Source organism: Cupressus sempervirens, chromosome 9 (assembly GCF_028749045.1).
Source record: "Cupressus sempervirens isolate cs-2001-9-10 chromosome 9, ASM2874904v1, whole genome shotgun sequence".
In the NCBI taxonomy this organism is placed as follows: domain Eukaryota; kingdom Viridiplantae; phylum Streptophyta; class Pinopsida; order Cupressales; family Cupressaceae; genus Cupressus; species Cupressus sempervirens.
Window position 1 is genome coordinate 138,986,576 of NC_143126.1, and position 14,308 is coordinate 139,000,883.

The window sequence follows — 14,308 nt, forward strand, 5'->3', positions numbered from 1 at the left end:
TGTAATAATAGTGACTATTCAATAATCATTTTGACATGGATGGTAGATATCATATTGACACCTAAGATAGGGAATCAAGCTGACCACCATTCGATCAACTTAGATCAGCGACTCCAAACAAATTTTGGGCTGATTTCGACAACGATTGACTTGTATTCACATATTCCCTAGGAAGAGGATATGTGGCATATTTGACGTAACATATATTGTAGCATCCATATCCTTTACAATGATACACATGGTTCGATCAACAAAGATCGAATGGCCCTAGGCATATTTTAGGTCGATTTTAGCTAGAGTAGGCTTGCTTTCTCAAATGCTATAGAAAGAAGACACATACCATATAGGAATCATATCAGAAAGAAGACACATGACATTGACATAGACCATGGTGCAGTAATGGGACATGTAAAGATCAATGGCTAACACTGTTGGAGCATCAAAGATCAACAACTTGAGATTTATTTCAGGCTGAATTTGGCTACCTTCAATTTTGTTTCAAAATTTCCCTCGAAAAGAAGTCTTCATAAATTAGTGATAACTATTAGAGTTAATCCTGAATTATACTATAATGATTTTATTTTTATGGTTTCATGAATAATTATAATAGTAGTTGTCCACTATATAATGTATGTTAGAATTAATATCAAACACATGCTTGATTAATTTGATTTTGTGCATGTTGTAAGGCTTAGTTTTCATTATTCAAACTTTGATTTTTGATATGTGCACAAATTACCAATCCAAGGACCAAGATTTAGTAAAATTAGTGGAGCTTCAAGCATCATAAACCTAGTCTTCTTTGACAACTCACAACATTATAGAAAATAGTTATCAATTATAGCTTCAACTTTTTGGGTAAGAACTAAGATCCTGAACACATTTTTTACTAATATTTTAGCAACTAGTATCGGCTCTAAAATTTAATGGTTTAATTTCCAATTTATCATGCATTGTAAGCCTAAATTGTTTACTTTTTAGTGGCTAGGTAACTTGAAAAGTTAAAAATTACAAATACAATTTAGGGTTTAAATGTTATTCGTATCTGTAAATTGTAATTTGTGTTTGTGTATAGTTTTGTAATTTTTTCAATGATGGTGAAAATATACAAAAGGAGTGGCACTGGCAGTGGAATTACAACCCAAAAGAAAATACAAGGGACCCAAAAACTAGTTTTTGACATGCACAAACTTGTTAAAACACTAGGTTTTAGTGATGAATTCCATGATATTTTGGATCTTGTTATCTATGAAAGGAGTATTAAGGAAATCAGATATGAAATTGAAGATAAGTGGAATGATGCAAAAAAAGAATCAAAATATATTAAATCGAACACCATGATAGGGACCATTGTAAACCAAGTTTCCATATGGACTGGTGGAATTGCCCGCTTGGGGTTCCTTCAAGTATTCCCTTGTCCAAAATTTGTAATAGTCTATGCTAAAAACTATGATAAAAATAGAAAGGCAATTGTGAATTGAAACATATAGGAGGTAATTTTTTCTTTCATGCAGAGTGAATTTGGTAGACTGTTCGACCTAGGGTTTGAAGAACAAAACCCAACCCATATTGACCTAGAAAAACTAGTAGAAACATATGATAAGTCAGGTTTAGATAATTTTTTTTGTTATATTAGAGGGTTATCAGATGCATTTAATCTTCCTTGTGATCACAAACCTCCTTACGAATTGCATTTTTTTTGTAGTGGGTTTAGGATACTATATCTCAACTATCAATGTGTTTAGGTTTGGAAAGTAATGAGAAAATGTGTGCTAGTGTTTTGGAAATGATTTTCAATATTTATTGTCTAAAACAACTTGAAAGATATAACTATATTGGGCACATTATACATCACATGAACAAACAATTGTTAATGACAAAAAAAGGGGTAGGCCCACTATCACATAAGACATTTAGATACACAACCTCCTTGTGCTATCTTTTATTATCAACGCATCATCAAATTTTTGAAACAAACAAGCTTCAACTTAATTTTTGTAAACCATTATTTGAATGGACAACTGTAATTAGGATGGGTGATTCCCAAGGGAACTACAACCAGTTTGTAGGATTCTTTTTGGCACCACTTTATCATAAAATTACAGGCACTTCAATGCCTAGATTTCCTGTATCCTGTAAACAATTAAATCAACTAGGAAGTCAAATTTAATTGGTTGACAGGTACTTTATGAAATAATTTACTATATTAAGATTTTATAGTTCAGTTTTAGAACCCTATAAACTTCCTATACATGTGACAAAGATGGTATTTGCATTGGAATATGTACAACATATGGAAATCATAGATGCATTATTTCATGGTTAGCAAAAGAAAACCATTTTTCTTTCCTTGCATGTCAGATGTAGAGGGTTCACATTTGAGAGGAGAGAATTCAATGTGGTACAAGAATTGTTTACAATTTTTAAATTTGATGTTGCCAAGCACTAACATCATGACCCATTAAACATAATTGGTACAAAGCTTGTACAGAATGGGAACTCCACAAGAAAATGTCAACATGAGAGTGTGCCATTGATTGAAAGATTTAAAAATGTGGACTCATGGGAAGAGGTCAAAATAGAGATTGAAAATGCTTGAGTGAATTTTTTTTTTCAATACATGAATTGTCAACACAAATTAAAGAATTGCATAGATAGAAAGAAAAAGTGCAGCCCATGACATTCTACAATTTCTACTAGAAAGTGGATCATCCAAGTAAAAAACATCTTCTAGATGCCATAAATCATGATTCCAACTACAAAGTGGTGTCGATAAAAAATTAATGCATTTTGGGAGATGAGGAAGAATCTTGGCAAACCAAATACCTTTGTAGATTTTGAAGACTTGGCTAAGGATGAAACATTTAGAAAATTATGGGATAATGAGAATCCAAATGTAGCAGTACCACAATGTGATGCAATTAGTGAAGGCAATGAGTATGAGGTTTGTAAGGATCCTTCATCCATAGCCACTGGTTCCATTGCTCCAAGTAGTAGTACATTTGATTCAACAACAACTAGATAATATGTTGTATTTAATTAGTAGACAAGGGAAACATATGGAAAAGGGGAAAATATGATAGAAAAATGGTTTCTAGGTGATGGTGAGCTGGGCATAATAGGTCAAGGAAATTGGTATCCACTCCTAGTACCAGATGTACCAAAACATGGTCATAAACCAAACATTGGAGATGAGTTAGATGACCCATTAGGTTCAAAAAAAGTAAACCCAAACAATTTTTTGTCTAGGTGGATATATAACATTCCAAGTTGTTTCCTCTATAAAAGGTACAATGTAACTAAAATTTGACAAGATCGCTACCCCTAGAGTTGAAGGTCACTGTGCAGAGAAGCAAAAGGTTTTAGATATTGATACTAGTACAATGCCAGTCTCAATTCCCTCAATACAAAATCTTTAGAATAGTCCAAAAATTCCACTTGTTAGTGGCAATGGGGTAGGATTAGGAAGGCGTGATGTCGTTGGTATTGGTAATCCTTAAAATGCAATTATTACAACCTTAGGCATTGGTGGAGACAAGTATAATGTTACAAGTGCTCTTTCTCCTTTCAAGCATCATATTGTATCAGTAGACCCAAATTTTGAATTCAATAATTTTGTATCAAATTTTCAAAAAACCACAAAGATAAATAGAAAAAATAATAAGGCATTCAAGAAGGATGTACTTGAGGTGGTTTGATCTCAAGAATCTACATCAAGTAGGATATTTCAAACATATAACACCAATAAAAAAATGATGTAGTTTATGATTGTTTATCCCCCACAGCTAGATAATAATCCACCAGAGAGTGAGATAAATCTATCAAATTTTCATGTTAGCACACTATCTGTGGATTTCTCCAAAGTACAAAATGTGGAAAAAGTTAGTGTAGCAAAAAAGACCAAATCTGTGGTCTACAGTTCACTGTTCAAGGTGGAGAGAGAGAAAAAAGGGCTAGAGAAGGAAATTGACAAGTTAAAAGAAGACCTAGAAAATGCAAAGTCAAAGGAGAAAGCAATAGCTAGGGGGTGAAAAGAAATAGAGAAAAGGATTACAAGTGCTTCCTCTCAAGGACCAAGTGCACAACCTCAGCCATAAAATATGGAGGCAGAAATGAAAATTCTAAAGGAACAATTGGAAGAAAGCAATAAAAATATGTTTGATATAAATTTAAAGAGAAGCAAAACTCAAGATATTGAAGGAACAATTAGAATAGAGTAATAAGAAACTCAATGATACTCTAAACCATGTTAATATGGAAGCCGCTAAAAAACTTAAAGAACTCAAGGACAAATAGCAAGAAACAAATAAAAAACTTGAGGATGAAAGAGCATTTTGTAGTAGATATTTTGAAAAATTTGGAGTCTAGTGGACATACAATTAGTAACATAAATAAGGAATTGGACAATGAGAAGGAAAAAGTGAAACAATGGGAAGAGAACGTAGAGGAAATAAAGAAACAAACTAAAAACCATTTTCCACAAATGGTGCAAGAGGTACAAAAGGCTAATAAAATAATCAAAACCTTGAAGAACAATTTCTTTGAGCCAAATGAAAAAATGAAAAATTTGATCAAGCTAATTAAAGTAAAAATGTGGGGGGAAATTATGGCAAATACTGACAGGTTGTGTGATTGTTTTGAATTGCATCAAAGTTTTCAAGTTTTGTACGAGTGTCAAAGAGTAGATTGAGAAGAACAATGAACTTTTTAAGCTTGAGAATATTGCAAGATAGATTATACACATAATCAACACACATAGTGACAGGTATTTGGCCAACCAAGGACTTCATGACTATGTTAGTGCATTAGTAAAGACATCAACTATCATTCAAAAATACCAAAGTATAAGGGAAGGAGAGGAATATTTCAACTCAACTGGGAGAAAACTCATTGAGATGGATGATAGAGAAAAATTAATGATAAGTATTGGTTTGCCTACTCCTTGCTCTAGTAATTCATCAACGACATTCATTGGTAGGGAAGATTACCAAAAAGAATTGAAGGCCAAAATGATGTTTGAAGTAGTCAAGTTTCCTTAAGATTCAACTCTTGAAGACATTTTGAATTGCATCAAACCATTGGAAAATCTAAATGCACTATTAGATGTAGCATTTTTTTCAAGTAAATCTTCCAAATATGGAATTTTTTTGAAGTTAAACGTCATCTACTATAATATAACAAATGTTAAAACACCAAACGAAGCAGACTTCAACATCCTAAAAAAGCTGACCAAATCTTCAGTCATATCATAAGACATCCATCAAGTGTTAGAGTATGTATAATGTGACACTTGGAAAGTGATTTTAATCATCTTTGTAGTGTTTACTTTATTTCTATTTGTAATTGTTTGATATAATTATAAAGTTTGAACTTTATTTTTTGAACAAGATAAATGTAGTAGAATTAAAATGCTATCTTGCTTACTAGGTGGAGGCCTATCAAATGCAAAGGCAAAAAAAAGTAACTGATACTAAATTTGATGCTACTCTAAGAGTCTAAGAATCTTCCCATAAGGCAAAATGACTTGAAGTTGTTGTTGCTCCCTTATTTCTATATTTGTGTAGAAGGGAATTTAGGGTCACTTGCTAAATGTTATAGTTGTAAATTTAGTACTTTTAACTCATGATTATGAAATTGGGCATTCAAATTTAACTTTTGCAAATTGAAATCATCAAATTTTATCATTTGATTTGCTATATTTTCACAAAAATAATCAAGGATTGTCATTGTACCATAACAACATATCATATGAGCATAATAATGCAAATAAAAAACAATAGTAATGGTAAATTTGAATGAATCTTGATTCATGAATACTTGTTTATTTGATATTAGACATTTAAAAAATAATATAACTTATTATTCATGATAGATGAATCATGATTAGATTTAGATAATAATTCAAAATTGACACATCATACCATAACTATTAAACTTGCTGCATCATCTCATCATCTAAATCTTTTGATTCCTAAGCATCAATTTCAAAAAGTCTATCATGCTCCATGTTTTCTCCAATAGGCATAACTTTATCATCCTAATATTAATCCTCAACTTCAACATCAATTCTACCACTACCAGTACTAGCACCACTACCTAAGTTACTGTTACTAAAATTCTACACATGCTGGAATTTTACCTTAATAGTAACATTGTAGAAGAAAATATCATTCATTTTCTATTCATTTACATTTCATAATTTTGCAAGCATATAGAAATCATGAGAAAAAGGAAGTACAATGTTTATTGTATAAATCATCAACTGATATGTACAATTTTTAGTTTTACAAAATATGGAATGAATAGGAAAATGCTGGAAATGAAAAATCTCACACAAGCTGTGAGTCTAACAACTGCCTTTTATACATAAGAAAAATATAACATAGGAAGGTAGAGTTAGAGGTAACTAGTCATTGTCTTTTTAGCATTTGACTGGTTATATGATCTTCATTGCTACTCCTAGTCTAGCTCTCGATCTAGTAGTTTTGGGTCTTCCTCCTCCTACATAGGAAAAAGTGGGGTTAGATCTTGAAAGATCCAAGCAATGATTGATTACCTACAACTATGTACCCACACATGCAACACTTTTCCTATTCTAAATACATATAAAAAATAGTGAAGTGTTTTCTAAGTGCTCAAACAACGAAAAATAGAAAGTATAATGTTAAAGGGACATCTTAATTTTGATATGAAACCTTTTGTTATAATCAAGAACAAGCATGTTGATCTCATAAGGAACAATTGCAAATCATAGAGAGGTAGTTTATGAGTGTCAGGAGCCCATGCTCAAACCTCATGAAATACCATTTCAAATATCAAGAAAATGAAAAGAGTGAGTTGCTGGAAAAATAGAGCACTAAGGCAAAGAGTACTTAGATTTTTTGAAATAAATACCAGGGGAAGTATGATAGAAGTATTACTAATGTGCAAAAGTTTTATGGATCAATAAGTGGATGTGAAGATGAATTACTATGGGTAGCCTTGTGGCTTTACATAAAAACTAGGAATAAGAAGCATTTGAGATACCTTATTAAGAATGCAATCTCCATGGGTGGAATAGAATGGACTATGACTCAGTTCTCTTGGGACAATAAATATGTAAGGGTCCAAGTACTTGCATCCATCTTCCTCATGCAAGGTAAGGGAGGGAAACACAAGGTTGTACTAGAACAAGGATAAATCTGAGTTCTTCATGTGTTCTTGTCTTCAAAAGAATGGATACAACATACAAAGAACACCAGGAGGACTCCTACATTGGCATAAATGGAACAACATGCATTTTGTGACAAGTGCCTCATTTTTCTAATAGTGTACTCTAATTACTTATCTTCAGCTGGAAAGAATCTGCAATGTCCCTATGGAAATGCACAACCATCTGAACTCTTAGCCTTGGCTAAATCTCAGGTTGATTATGTGCTTGGTAACAACCCAAGAGCTAACTACTTATAACAATGCTACGATGGTGGGAAAATATGGAAATGCTAACAAAAATCAACAATAAGAAGAGTATTGCAACTAGTATGTGGACATGAATACTTCTATACCAAAAATGTGGCTATAGTCACATGCTTATATTAAGCAACTAGATGAGGCAAATCCATGGATTCTGCTAGAAACACATGGTATTGGCAACCCTGTGATGGGTGGAAATCTATAGAAAATGGTTACATTTGAATATTTTCAAACACCATCTAGCATGAACCCGCATGATTATATTGATACACTAGTACTAGTGAGGGTTTAAGAAGTAATAAACACCACTATGGAAAAGGAAAGAAAGATGTATTTTCTTGAGTTAAAACAAAGTAAGGTTGAAAAGGAAAAGGAAGATATCCTGACAAAGTGGGAAAGACAAAAGAATTTTGAGTTGAAAGCAAGAACATTGAGAAGAGAGCTTATTGAGTCTGACTTCTTCCAAGGGTGATTCACAAATTTAGAGAAATTCAAAGATGATTCAAATCTTTTGGATAAATTAAAAGAGGTAACAATGGCCTTGAAAGAAAGAGATTTGATCTTTCATGAGCAACTCTAGGATGCTAAGTGCAAGAGAATAGAATTAGAAAATAAGTCTAACATGGAACTATACTTGTTATGTCAAAAAAAAAAGCATAGCGCTCTAAAGGAAGATGAATTGAAAAAAGAAGTGGCTAGATTACATACACTTGAAATGGCTGCCACTTGCTTTGAAGAGAAAGCACCAGCTTTAGAGGCACATTTCAAGTTTTTGATGAACAGAAGTAAGGAGTGTGATATGCTAGCTAAATAGGAAGAAGATAATTTTGTTGAGACTTTTAAAAAAGCCTTGGAATCAGATTATTTACAAGTAATTTATGAGTCCAGGGCAAATGAAATGGAGAGAATTTTTACTAAATAGGAAGAAGAGATTGAAGAGCTTCATCAAAAGTTTGAAAAATGTAAGTACTAATGCAAAAATTAGTCAGGAACAATTATAGCTAAACTTAATCAAAGATGGCTCGACTAAAACCATGTCTCTTGCTATGCATGGAACATCATTGCTAAAGAGTGCATTAAAAGAATCACTTTCAAGGAAAGATGTACATTCTGATTCAAATAAAGAGCCCAAAATCTATGGAAGAGAACAAATGCTTGTGGTAGAGAAAACAAAATTCAAAGCTCTAGTAGATTTAACAATGGCAGCCAACATAGAACCCCGAACATCAAAAATGACAAATACTTCAAATACAAGCTTTGTATTTACAACAATATGTTTAAATGGTGTCATTAATAATCAATAAAAACTCTCAACATAACAATGGCATTAAAAAGAAATCATTAAACCCTACCTTCGTTGTAGAGGAAACAACAAAATATCAAATGCTTCAACATACCTTTCCAGCATATTCAAATGGTGGCTTCAAAGTTTTTGTTGCTCTTCATCCTCAAAAACTAGTGAGTATGCATGGTGGTGCATAGAGAACCAACAAAATCATCATGGAACCCTTATTTTTTTCCTCTCAACCTCTTGAGACTTCTAGATTGTTCGTAAAAAATGAAGACTTTTAGGGTTGTGAAGGGACATAACATGCCCTTTATCATTTTCAATATTGTTTTGAAGTCTATGGGTTTTTCATGGGATTTTAATCCCTTTTTGAAAATATTTACATTTGTGTTGTGAAGTGGAGGGGGAGGGGGGAGGGGGGGTTTCTTTGTTTTGCCTTAGGTTGTATTTAGGGGTTTTGTTTAATTATTTTCTTTTTGCATAATTATCATTGCAAAGAAAATGTTAAATGATGTACTTATAAATCATTTAATATTTCTTCTATTCTTAATGCAAAAAGGAGGTGACTGAGTTAACTCCATGTGTCATGGTCTTTAAAGAAGAGTTGGTTTGAAAACATTAGGAGCTTTTCTAGGAGGAAGTTTGGGGGTCGAATGTGACTTCATCCTAGCAGTTAAAAAGTCTTTATGACTAGTTGGAGTGTTTTGGGGTGGTTTACGATGAGTCTTTGGGGTAGTTATGAGTTAGTGGGGTCTAATGAGTAATGAGACTTCATTTTTAGAAGTTTCTAAGTCCTCATTTTTGGGCTATTGTTCTGCATTCAACCCAAGAGAGTTGGGATTATATTTAGTGAGTTTTTGAACTCATTTTAGGGAGTTCTAATTATGTAGAGAAGATTTTTTTTTTGTGACTAATTTTGAGTCCTTAACTTTTATTTACAGAAGTTTGTAATTCACTTTGAAAGTTTAATACAGGCAACAATAGTTGAGTTTATGCTATTTGTGTCAATTTTTTGAACCTTCTTTCTTTTTGCAATTTTGTGTGTAGTGTTAGAGTGATTTGATAAAATAACTAGTGAATTATCATTGTTCCTTGTTATTTTATCTCATTCAAAGCACCTGGCTATAGGAGAGTAAGTTTATTTGCAGGTTGCAATCTATGTTTTTAAAGGTGAAATTGATAAAAGAGATGCATCTATATTCTTCCTTTTGCAAATTCATTCTTCAAACCTTATTACAAATTATTTATGCAAATCTTTACAAAAAATAAGTATTTTTTTTGTACTTCAAGTAGTTGAATAATCCTTCTCTACCATTTGTACCCAAACTTTCATATCACTTTTGGTGTATCACCCATCTCTTAGTTTAAACTATAGGCTTTTAGGTTTATTTTCAATAATTTCTCCCCTTTTTCCCTCAAGTTCAAATTAAGTTCATGGAAATTTCATTGGATATTTAATAGGAGCCAGCCTAGAAACCAAATGTTTCACTTCACTGCATGTCTCACCAAGAAGTGATTCCCATGTTATGCTAGAACTACTAAATTGTTTTAGTTTAGCATTGGGTGCAAATTCTAGTACTTAATAGTTACTAATATCATTGTTTGAAACATTACCCAAACATCTTCTTTGGCATTTCTTCGTCCACAATTTTAGTACCCTTTTGTAAGGAAAAGTATTGATTTCATATCCAAATGTATACAACCTCAGATAATTTTCCAAATTCTTGTCTAGTTTATTTCTTACCTTTGATCTTAGGAACCTCAAAGCACTAAAAACTCTCTCATCCTCCATAGACCCCAACATCATGATCAAACATAATTCAACAAGCTTGAAAAATTCTGATATTGAATCTCACAACACTTTTCTCTGATCTAGATTTGTCCAAAGTTTGGTTACTAATCCTTCTTCTCTAGAGTTCCACATAAGATCATATTGTTCCATCATAGTATAGGAAAAATGATGTGACTTCTCCCTCAAAAAAGATTCATCTAAAACTCCATTTATAGGCACCCCATTGATTTCTTTTCTTTTGTAAAATTGATCTATCAAAACCATTAACTTAACTCAAAAAAATTTAGCACTTCTTAAACTCTAGTAATGGAGAAACACAACACACATTGATTTAAGAAATTTGTGTTGAGGAAATCTTTCTCTAATTTCTAAGGAAAGATTATAAGAAATATCCTTCACAAAATTCATTACAGACTCAACAATTTGTTCAAACACTTCCTTTGCAATAGTTAATTTTTATTGTGTGTGTTTCTTACCATTTTCTTGTGGACACATGACTTCCATAGTAGTGCATTGGTATCTCAACACCTCGTATATTGGCACATAATTCCCCCTTTGCATCAATCTTTAAAAATTTATCAAGATTATCCAAATCTATGATTCTCATCCATAGAAAATGAATCTAAATTTCTATAGAGATTATTGAGGATCACACATGTCATTTTACACAACGTAATATTCTGTAATATACATAAATCTTTGTTGGATCTTCTTCACTAGATTTCAAATTTTCTCTAGCATGGGGAGAATGACCACTAACATTAAGAGTGTCTCCACATTACAGCTTTCAAGTAGATCACTATATTTCCATGGACCACCTTGATTATCACGAGTTGATTCCATTATACCAAGAAATGATGGATATTCATAAAAAAACTTGATGAGATGGTCCATCCAAAGAGATCCATCTGGTATCATTATCCTTGAGTAGCTTTCTCCCATTAATTAGGCCCTCAACAAATTGTTGAATTTTTTTGAATTTTTTAGGACTTTGACAAAATTTCCTATAGATCTCTTTGATTAAAACTTCAACTCTATCTATTTTTGGAGAGTTGTTGAAAATTCCAAAAGCTAGATTCATTCTATGGGCCATGCAGTGAATGCCAACAATGTAAGGTGCAAAAAATTCTTTTAACTTTGTGACAAGACCATTCTTGTGGCCTTGCATTACTAAAGATCCATCTTCTCCAACACACACCAACTTTTGGGTAATCATTATTTCATCTATACCTTCATATTCAATTATGGAACTCTTTACTAGTTGTAAATATTAGTTTTCCACAATCTATTAGAAATCTTTGTTGTATTTTCTGGGCAAATTGTGTGACAATTTTTGCATCAACATTTTGAATTCTCCTTTAGCTCTTTCATCTTGATGATGGATCATAGAGTGTGATCTGAAATGTTGACGCAAAAATTGTCACACAATCTACCTAGAAAATACAACAAAGAACTCTTTACTAGTTCAAATATGTTTTCCACCATTGAATTATCCTTCATTTTAACAATAGTTAGTAGATTGGGTTGGTAGACAAAATTGTGTACATTATAGATATGCATGTGTACCCAAGAAGTATTGTCTATTGCTATCACCTCATCTAAAGATAATGCAATGAAATTTGACTCTTTAATTTTTGCTATGATATCTTCCTTTTCAACCTTAGCAAGAGAAGTTGCCCATTCCCATTCATTATTTATTGACCAATGACTCTTTACATGATAATGAACTTTTGAAAAGTGTAATAAAGTACTCAATGATAGGCAATCTATCATGGTTTGCCCTTTTCTTAAAATATAGAAGACAACACTTGACTAGAGAACTTCACCCATTTGTTGAACTTCTATTGCTTTTCCAATAAGAGATTCCATGGGGCCCTTTACTTTAGTAGGCTTCATTTGTATTTTCTCCTAAAATTCTAAGATTTATGCATTCTTAATAGGTGTGACATTCCTCCTTGGTTTTCCATCTCGTAACTAATTTTCCCACTCCATCTATGATTTGCTTCTCATAAACTTAACTTGTATGCTTTTATATGGTGTCAAATTTTAGCTGCAACCCCTTTTACTTTTTATTTATCCTTGAGCATATTGTACATCTACATTCTATCAAAGGCTCACCTTCTTTTGGATTACACACAGGTTCAATGAATAGATACTATTTGAAAATTCCTGATTGATACATCCCAATGCTGATTTCTATTAGATTTTACACCAATTTTTGCATTGTATTTCCCTTTTCCCTTCCTTGGTTGTTCACTCATCATTTTTGGAATTATCATCCAAGTCTATTATATTATTCTGGCTACTCTGGGTATTAACTTGTAGATCTTGGCTACTATAGCTATTTATCTTAATGTCTTCATCAAGTTCATCGGGATTAGATATATCAGGTTCACCAACTTCTTCAATATGTGCAAGTGGAATTGGTAGTGGTAGTGGTTGGGAATCTTATAAATTCACTTGTGATGATGTTGCTTCCTAATTTTTTCCACAAAATATGATGCCAAGGTGAGAGTGTACTTGGCTAGCCTTTCTTGACTTCCACCACATGTAGGACTCTTACCCTTGTTCATATTTGACATTGTTGAAGAAATATAGGCTTCCATAAAATTCAAGTTATTTAAAAATTAACAATCAACTATAGTCTATTACATATGTTTATCCAAATAGTATTCATTGGTTGTATGACCTACACTTTAAAATATAGACGTCCCAAGTCTCCTTGATTAATGTACTAGTCCCAATTGATAATTGATCACTAATAGTCTAACTTGTATCTACTACATATAAGAATGAACTAAAATTATAAAGAACATATAGATAGGGGTCTGATTTACTTACCTTTGGCAAAAATGTAGTTGTCACACTTGCAGCTCACTCAGGAATGATCTTGGTAGTATGAGGAATTGAGAATTCACAATTGAATAATGATTAGAATTGAGACAACCTACTTATCTATGAATGTATTTATACCACTCTTTTTTGGCAAAATCCATGAGAATATTATAAGGCATACCAAATATTTGGTGAAGCCCATGTAACTATATTCTAGAATTTCCAAGGTGAATATGGTTCATCCATTATATAGCCATGCATAATATAGATGGTAAAATTGAATTTTTTTGCACACATGTCCATATATTTGGGTGGAAAATGTCTTCCCTCTCCTATTTTTTTTTTTAAAACCAAGGGTGAATTGAAGCCATCCGAGAATATCATGTGGGAAATCATAGGTGAAAGTGTTTAATTTGTCATGTGACAAAAATATTTTTGATTGGCTATTTCATTTCAAAACATGATCTGATGACATAAATACTCTAGCTATGGGTCTAGGGGTTTGACTTATATTTGGTAAATTTGGAGCAATGTTCCAACCTGCATATGTGTAAAAACTTTGCCAAATTGATGTTGGTCACTGGCCAACAATTGCCATTTTGCGATTATTCACCACCATGGTGAACCCTGAGTGTAACTTCTATATAACATTGAATTAGATTTAGTCCTTTCAACCAACTCATTAGGACAACCTCAAGAACATGTCCTCTAGTCCACATCATCTAAAACATCCTCATCGTCTATGCATCTTAAGATTACTGACTACTATTCTTCTAGTCATAACAAAATTATTACTATGTTGACATCAATAAAAAATATGTCATGAATGCAACATATCAATATTCTCCAATGCTCAGTATACTCCCCCAATGTAGTATCATTAACATTCATGCTAACAATCTCCCCCTTTGGCCTTGATGGCAACATAGATGAAAAACATC